Source organism: Anas acuta, chromosome 1 (genome assembly GCF_963932015.1).
Source record: "Anas acuta chromosome 1, bAnaAcu1.1, whole genome shotgun sequence".
Lineage (NCBI taxonomy): Eukaryota > Metazoa > Chordata > Aves > Anseriformes > Anatidae > Anas > Anas acuta.
In genome coordinates, this window is record NC_088979.1 from 25,853,134 (window position 1) to 25,862,289 (window position 9,156).

The 9,156-nt window shown below is 36.7% G+C and overlaps 1 long non-coding RNA gene across 1 annotated transcript in view; it reads left to right on the forward strand.

The window, feature by feature from the left end:
* LOC137852088 (uncharacterized) overlaps window positions 1-785 on the forward strand; it is a 48,094-nt gene extending 47,309 nt beyond the window's left edge. The window contains exon 3 of the long non-coding RNA XR_011093646.1: window positions 245-785. This is a non-coding gene — a long non-coding RNA (uncharacterized lncRNA). The remainder of the gene's footprint in view (window positions 1-244) is intronic.
* Window positions 786-9,156: the final 8,371 nt, after the last annotated feature.

The window sequence follows — 9,156 nt, forward strand, 5'->3', positions numbered from 1 at the left end:
AAACATTTCCATTGGTTACACGGGCTTTGGAACAAACCTTAGAAATATGAATAGTGAAGAACAATCATTAGCTAGCAGATACCCCTATTACTCAGTGGGACCACGAGACATGAAATTGCTTTTCTAGTGTCTCAATTTTGGGCTTGGAAGAGAGTGTGACGGCTGCAAGGGAAGTAAAAGCTATTGAGCTCATTGTCTTTTTCTGGGCTAACAGATTTTTTCCTTCCACCCTGTCACATTGCAGGAAGGATCAAAAAAGATCATGTTGATCCATGTTCACCTCTCTCAATTGTGGAGAAGAAGCAAATGGGGCTGCCATGCAAGTCAAAGTCATGGGATGCTGTACTCCCCAGGCCCCAAACCTGCCAGAAAGGAAAAGATCTGAACTACAGGTGAAATTTGTCTCACTGAACTGACAGGTAGTCCAAATCAGTTGTATGAACTCATTCGTAGACACTGGAGAAACACAAGCACTTCTAGCAGCTGCTCATCTAGCCACAGAAACTTATTTAAAGCAGATGGGATGAATTGCATTGAGCAGGTGCCCCTTTACCTCTACTGATGATAAAGGGCCCAGACTGAATTTAGAACAGACATCTAACTTTTAGCTGCTTCTTGTAGATAAGGCATATGATACTAGTGTGTGTGGGTTTGCCCCTACCCCGATTGTTTGGAAGTGCAATGTACATTTTCCTGCATGACTGACTTTGGTCTTTGTATTTGAGCTGACATACAATAAAGGGCTTACAACATCATAAATGCTTTTCAGTTGCTGAACCATAAACTTTCCCCATAGCATTTAAAATAGTTAAACTCAAGAGATTAAAAGGATTGACCCAGTATGTCATGCATGTACATAAATTAGAAAAATCTGGGAAAAAGATCAACAGTTATTTATGTTATGTCTAATGTCATGAAACTGCATATATTGCATATCACCAAATATGACAACACATTATAAATCAATGCTATTTATCACGCTTTAAGCTAAACAGATGATGCTATTTTTCTTCAGATGAATTTATTGAGATTCAGAATAGAAATTGTCCATTCAAATTCAGTTTACACAGTTCTTTTGCTTCCAGAGAATTTGGATAAATTGTGACATCAAATTAAAAATAAAAAACAAAGATTGGAACTACTGTAGTAATTTATACCTTTTAAAGTCATTTGACATTGTCAAGAAAAAGCATTATCTGGAGCTTGCCAACTTGTTATTGTTTTCTGCTGCAGGTGATCTAACTAATGAATTCAAATTTCTGTAGAGTTAAAGAAAGAACATTTTCCATGAATTTTGTCCAAAATTTTCTCTTGTACTTTTCTGCACTAATATTGAGAGTGTTAAACAATTTTCCACTGTTACAGAAAGTGAAGATGAGATTAATAAATATATATATAAGAACAAGATACCTGAAAAACACTTATATATATAAGTATTTATATATAATATATATATAACACTAATATATATGTATACGTGTTTTTCAGGTATCTTATTCTTGACAGGGAGTATTTTTCTATGATTAAGAAGGGCAAGGAAGATCCTGGCAATTACAGGCCTGTCAGTGCCTGGTAAATGGTGCCTGGCCTTCAATGCCTGGTAAAATTATGGAGAAGATTATTCTGGGAGTTAATGAAAAACACCTAAAGTAAAATGGTCATAGGTTCACTAGGGGAAGGTCATATCTAAGAAACTTAAATTCCTTCTATGACAAGATCACACAGCTAGTTGAACAAAGGAAGCCAGTCAATGTAATCTTTCTGGATTTCAGTAAATCTGTTGATACTGTTTCTCACAGTATCCTTCTGGATAAAATGACCAGAATAAAGTTATATAAAAGTATAATAAGATGGGTGAACAATTACCTATTCTTACGAGAATTATGCATTTATCTATGGAAAATGTGATAGTTTAAATTCATTCTCATTATATGAGGAATATACCATGGTTACTTATATGAATAGAGAAAAATCAATTTCTTTGATGTGCCTACATCCCCTGATTGGTATTTTTCTTCTCTTTTTTGGGGGAAGGCTAATCAGGAGGATTGAGCTGAAGACGTCATTATTCTTATGTGAAACAAATAGAAACATACAATAATTTGTAATTTCTCAAGCCTGAACAAAAAATGTTCATAAAGCTTCATGTCTAAACTTGCTCCTCTTAATGAGCTACTTAGACTATTATAGTCCCTTCTGCGAAAGTTGGCAGCATTTCCAAGCTTTTGTGAGAAAACAAGCAGGGAGCAACTAAATCATTAGCGTGACTGGAGGTTGCTATTTATATTTTCCTGGAAATCAAAAATAAAAATATATTCCTCATTCATAAAAAAATAATATGCAAATGATTTACTGATAGATTTTATTTTCTTCAAAATGAGGCAGTAGTTGTGAGGGATTATTAACATCTCAGATGAGGCAGGTGAGAGACTGCTTACACCTCTGTGACATAGTGAAAAATTCTGAAGCTGAATGCTCAAGTACACAAAGACAACATATAGACCTTGTAAATCCCATGTTCAGTATGTAGCTGTGGATCATGTAATAGTGTCTACTGAATTCCAGCTGCAACCACTTAACAGAGAAAACTCGGGTTAAAAGCTTCTTTTAGGCCATGAAATCAATATGTTGTTATCTAAAAAAAAGCCCTTAGACATCAGGGAAAATCAAAGCCAGATCTTATATAACCCTTCAAGGTTCAAAAAATCCTCTCCTTTTCTCATGTGAATATCTCATGTTGTCAGTAAAATGTCCCTGTTGTTAGCAGTTCCTCTCCCACTTGCAGCTACTATGGAATCTAGAACCGCTTGCATCTAGAAGGACCTGGATCCATCCAAAGAGACTCAGATAAGCTTGAGAGGTAGAGGAAAGTGAATATCATTTATATCTTTGGGAAGGGCAAGAAGGAGGACGTAGGTAGCTCCAGAACTGTCAGCTTTACCTCTGTCCCTGGGAAAGTGGTGGAAGTGGTAACCCTGGGAACCATTTTCAGACACAAGGAGGACAAGAAAGTGATCAGGATTAGTCAGCATGGATTCACCAAGAAGTCATACTTTACATACTTGAAAAGTTTCTACAATGTAATGACTGCCATGGTAGATGTGGGACAAACTGTCAGTATCATCTACATGGACTTCAGTAGGAATTCTGACACCTTCTCCCACAAGATTATCACGGAGAAGCTGATGAACTATGAATTGGATGAATAAACAGTGAGGTGGATTGAGAACTGGCTGAATAGCTGGGCCAAGAGTGTGTTGATCTTTGGCATGAAGTCTAGCTGGAGACCAATGAGTACTGACAGGGGTCAGTACTGGTTCTAGTCCTAACATCTTCATTAATGATCTGGATGATGGGGCCCTCACTGTAATATCTTGCAACCTGTCCGTGGAGTCTTCATAAACTAACCTGTTACAGAGCGTTTGGGTGCTTTCCTATAAACTGCTAACTACTGTGCCTCAATGCATTTGGGGAAAAGGTTATACAAAAAATAAATAACACCTCAGGATGGGCAGAACTCCTTCTGGCTATTTTTTATGACTGGGAGAGGAGTAGAGAGGAGAAAAGAGAAGGCTCTGGCTGTATAACTAAGTGTACATAGCTAAGTGCTGAGGGCCATAGATCAAAAACTGTCATAAACATTGCCTTCTTGGTGAGCTGGCATTGAAGGAGCATTATCTTGTGAAAATACATCACCTTCAATTTCTAAAATTGGCACCTGATATATTTGGAGTTCATCTACCTTTTCCCTATGGTGTTGCTCTCACGACATTTTCTGGAAATAGAGCTATCAGCTGAGGAATAGTTCTCCTGCTCCTGGAACTGCTTAGGGTGTTGCATGTGCTCCACTGAACTGGATAAATATATCCAGATGCAAGCATTAGCTGTGAACAGAGGTTCCAGTCTAACTCTGGACAAGTAGACAGCGTATATATCTCACCTGCCATGTCTACAAGCTCTAGAGATTATCAGCCATCCAAAACAAGGAACTCTTCCAATGCTCTTCTAAGCATGGACTTTCCACAAGATAGTTTTGACCACCTGTTCCAGTTTATTTATATATTGGCAAAAGTTTGTAATGAAAAAGACAATTTTATGAGAGATGTAAGAAATATCAAGAAGAGTTTTTCAGGAAATCTAGGCCATTTTTTTTTTTTTATATCAGTTTATTTAACCATTTATTTTCTCTCTTTTTTTTTTTTTTTTCTTAAATGACATTGTATATACAAATTTCTATGCTTAAAGAGAGAGAGAGAAAGAGAGAAAGGACTCACAGTATAATATTATTTTTTAGCATTTTGCACTTCCAAGAGGTCATATGATGAATTTAGAACTCTAGACTTCTAGTCTGATTGCAAATTCAGAACAAGAAAGTTAGGAAAGAAAAACTTTGCTCCAGTATGAACAGAAACACACCCCCCTACTGAAATCCCATTCTTACTGACATCTGCAAATTGGGATTTTATGAAGTATTACATTAAAAAAAACCAACATGTATCTGATGAAAACAGTCTTCCAAAATGAGGAAAAAACTTTTGAAAACAAAAAATAAAGCCCTAATATTGTAATTTAAACAAAATTAGTTTGGAGGAAATATATTAATCACTTTGCCTGTTTTGAAAATGTGTTTTTCAACTTCTTTAGTGTTGGTATTCTCAAAGAATAGAGGATGCTTATCAGATTATAGTTCTGTTGGCAGAAAAGTTAAGAAGACAAAAAAAATCAGACTTGGCTTGAACAATGGTACCATATTTTCCAGCCTTGAAATGATAGATTAACTGTCTTTTCAGAAGGTGCTAATACCAGGAAAGCAAAATCTGACTCATATTTGTGTATGAAACACTGAGTGCAGTTTCCATCAAGGAAACTATATATTTTCATGCAGTCCTAGAGGTGGACATGATTCTTGACTGGACTGTATGTTATAGAGGTGTAAAAAGGTAAGGAAAGAGATACTCTCTATTGTTTTTATAAGCTACATGGAAGCTAAATGTTTTCCTGTGTCCCTTTAGCCTTAAATTACAACATTGAAAGGATGAGTTTACCAGAGGTTGAATGACAGGTCTCCATATGTGGGGGGGAGGGGGGGGGGTGGTTATATTGTAGTCTCTTCAGGAGGTTGTGTGCTGCTTTGGTGTGTTTGGAAATCCTAGGAAGCTCTGGCTATTCCTACTCCCAGGAGTGAAACATGAACAAGAAGCCACAGCTCCTGTACTCTGGATATTCTCTTGCCTACTGGATAGGGTCTACACTGAGCTGGCAAGAACAGGGCTGCTCCTGTACTGGATCTATACACTTTACATGAATAGCCATCTGACCTTGAGCTAAGGTGCCGGACCAGGATGTTCCCCACTGAGGGACCTATGTTTGGGCTGGAGGTGACTCAGTGTAGACTGAGATTACAATGCGGACAGTGAAAAAATGCAGTGTGAGAAAAAGACAGCATCACTGCCTCAATAGTTGCAGGGTTCCCTCTGGGACAGCACAGCTTCACAACAATTTTTATTTGAGGTTACAACAAACTGTTACATTTCCAGAAAGCACAGACAAACATATTGCTGTTTTTTGAATTGACTTCAGCAGTGCTTTTCGCTTAGGTTGGAGAGAATGGGGTTGCAGTTATTTTTCTTACGAAGATTAACAGCAAATCATCAAATAATGACATAAATTAAATTTAGATTGATGTTTCATAGGTGGGACTCCATTACATTATTAATTCATTCTATTAACCATTTGAACATATTTTTGTACCTTTTAAATTGTACTTGACCTAATGAAGTCTGTCCAAAACACTGGATGTTCACTCTGAAGAACTGTTCTCATTGTATCTGTTCACTTTGAATTATTGTCTACAGTAAAGATCTACTTATTTTAATCTGCTGATTGAGTAATCTGATTAATTGTGTTTATCTTATAAAGTTTGAGTTTTGGTTAGAAATGTGTGGCTTTCTATGACAGAAATAGGATGGTTTTCTCAGGTACAAAATAAACACATTAAGGAGGAACAGAGAAAGTAAATTAATGGTTAAATCAAAATCTCATGTTAAATACATGTACCTGCTCAGTTTTAAATAACTGACTGCATGGTGTAAAGCAGGACATCTCCTGTTGGAGTTACTCTTTTATACAAATCACAAATGTTCTTCAGATTAGAGAAGTAATTTAGAGCCGTAGCGTCGAATTAACCTTCCTAAATGAATGATGTCTGTCCTGATCACTAAGATCCTGCTTATTTTGAGGTGGTACTCTAAAAGTATAATCAGTACAGCTTAAGGGTCTTGGTGTTTCTGTGATATGGAATCAAACAATGCAACCAAACCCAAAATGTTCATGCCCAACCTAACAAAAAACAAAGCATTTTCTTATTTCAGTGCAAGAATTCCTTATTTACTACCATGTAACTAGTACACTAGACTCTAGAACAAAAATATCAGAAGACTAGAAGATCTGATTACCCCCTTCCTGTGGGAAAACCGAGTAACCCAGTGGTGATCACATAGGCATGCACAAATTGAGCTGGGTCCAAATTCCTGCACTTTACATTTCATGTAAAAAGCCTTTGCTGAAACTACACAATGTGGAAAATATGCATTATTTAGGTACATACTGACATATGTGACTGATTATAGTTGTTAGCATATGCACACATTTGCAAGGAAAAAGGAGCTTGGCTCAAATGGTAGATGTCTTATGAGAGTTTTATCTTGTAAGTATACTTTGATGCTTTCCCCTCTCCCCCACAATTATTTATCAATGATGAATGAACACCAGTTAATCAGTTTAAACATTAATCCCACCATGACACAGATGATTGATTCTTATAAGAGAGAATTTTTCATGGGAACTGGATTAGGCTGTGAGTCTTCCGGTACTTAAATACAGCTATCCAATCTTATAGTCAATATTTTCATAATCGATATATTCTTTCCCAGACTGTCTTATGACTAACACATGGAGGTGAGAGGGACTTCACTACAAGCTTTTTTATGTTTCAAATTTATGAAAAAATTACACTTAGGCTGATAAATTTGAAGATTTAGAGCCATAACTAATCTCTTCAGCTTTTTGTCAGGAATAACTAGCATTTACTAGCTAATCATTACCTTTACTATTTGTCACCTATGGAAGATAGTGCAGACCAGACTCATAAAAATCAAATGAGAAATGTCTGCTTAAAAATATGTAAAATATGTAAAAATATACACTGCCTCTATTACTGCAGCTATCTACTATTATTATCTTTCTAATGGATAAAAACATCCATTCTAAGCTAATTATTTTGTCTTTGTTGAATGCAGGAAGACAGAATTCCTCAAAGGCAATTCATCCCAACTGTTTTAGACAGCTGTGAGGAGATATATCACCCTGTAGAAGGATCTGCTCTTCTCTGCTGACATGTGAGACTCTGTAATGCTAGGCTGGACAAGACACCTTAGCTTTTCCAAAACAAATGAAGTAGAATTCTACTTTTGAGAGGAAATTAAAAGACTTTAATTAGCCTAGTAATTCTAATGCCTTGATCACAGGATGGAATTGACCAGGTGTAGGGCAAAGCCCATATTTGCCAAATTCAGATTTACTGCACTAATTTTCTACAAGATAAGCACCTTGGGATTGGAACAGAGGTAATAGGTAATATTTCTAAATTAGGCTAGATTTGCTTGTATTAAAATGGTTGCTTCAGGTGGTGATGTCTCTGTAACAATTTTTCCCCACCTTTGAAACATATATATATATATACATTTTTTTTTCCTCTTGCTAGTTTGTTTATGTGTTTATGGTTAGGGAAAGTGTACAGGTGTATGCCTAGATGTGTGGCACCAAGACTATGTGTGGTAGCAAGTTATTGGTACCATGGAATTTGACATCCCAGGATTCATCAACATTTATGCTTTTGGCTTCAGTGTGGCTACTACTGAAATCATTAGAGGATGTTTTAATCTTTGACTTTGACATGTATATTTATTCATCTCTCTCTCTCTCTTAAAAAAAATAAATAAATAAGTGTTTGAGGACCCTAGGCTTAAGAAAATCCTGCGTCCATGGAAAAAATCCTACCTTTACCTGTCTTGCCAAGTCTAACACTTGGAAGAAGACTCTGAAAAGCAGAAAGCAGCTTGAGGTGGATATGCCAATCCACAGATAGGTAATAAAGAAGACGCTACTCTTTATTTGCCCACAGATACCTTTGCTTTTTGTTCCCCGTGATTTCCTCATGAAAATTTGTTTCTAAAAAGCCTAAACATTTTGAGGGGTAGATTTATGGCAGGAAGAGCAAATTGATCCCTGAACTTTCCCATCCCATGCTATCATGTGCAGGGATGGCACAAGTCTTCCCAATCACTTGACTCAATGGCTGATGGAAATGGCATCATTTCCCACTTCACCCCATCATATACATATCACTTCATCTCATCATATACAGATTGCTTTCTGTGCTTATGGCTGGATGGACAGAAGAAGGCAATTTCTTAGATATTACAACACTTTTACTCTCTTCCCTGTTCAAAGCACATGGTCCTGAGCTATTTTGGCATAATGTTACTCCCATATCAACCTGCAGATTTCTTCTATTTAAAATGTAACTGAACTGACTGCATGAGTGGAAAAAGCATATTTGGTAAACTTAATTTCATCTTTACAAACAGGGCCAAACCAGGTATTTTTCTTAGTACCGGATAATTTTTATTTTCAAGCTGTCGATCATTACATGTTTATCATATTGTTTTACAAGAGCTCTACCTTATGTTCAGTTTTGATTTTCATGTTTTTGAAGAACATGAATAAGGGTGGTGAAACGATATGCCATTTCCTAAGTCTAGCCAGAATAAGCTGATAAGACTGTTATTAGCACCATGTTTTATAGCTCTCATACTGGCAGGTCCATGGGGTAGTTCTAAAGGTACAGCTCTATCAGAAATAGTAAAAAACCAATTGCATGCAACCTTGCATGCTCAGTGCACTGAAAGTCATGTTTCAGAGCTGTGTCCTCTGTGTTGTGTGATGAGACCTGTTGCTCTGCCAGGAGAAAATTCCTATGTGTGAAGGTAGTGCTAGAAGCAGAGGTCCAGCCCTGAGCCAGCTGCTTTTGCATAAACTTCTTATACAGCTCTGTTGCTGCTTTTCCTAGAGTGTTACCTTAAGTATATCACATGT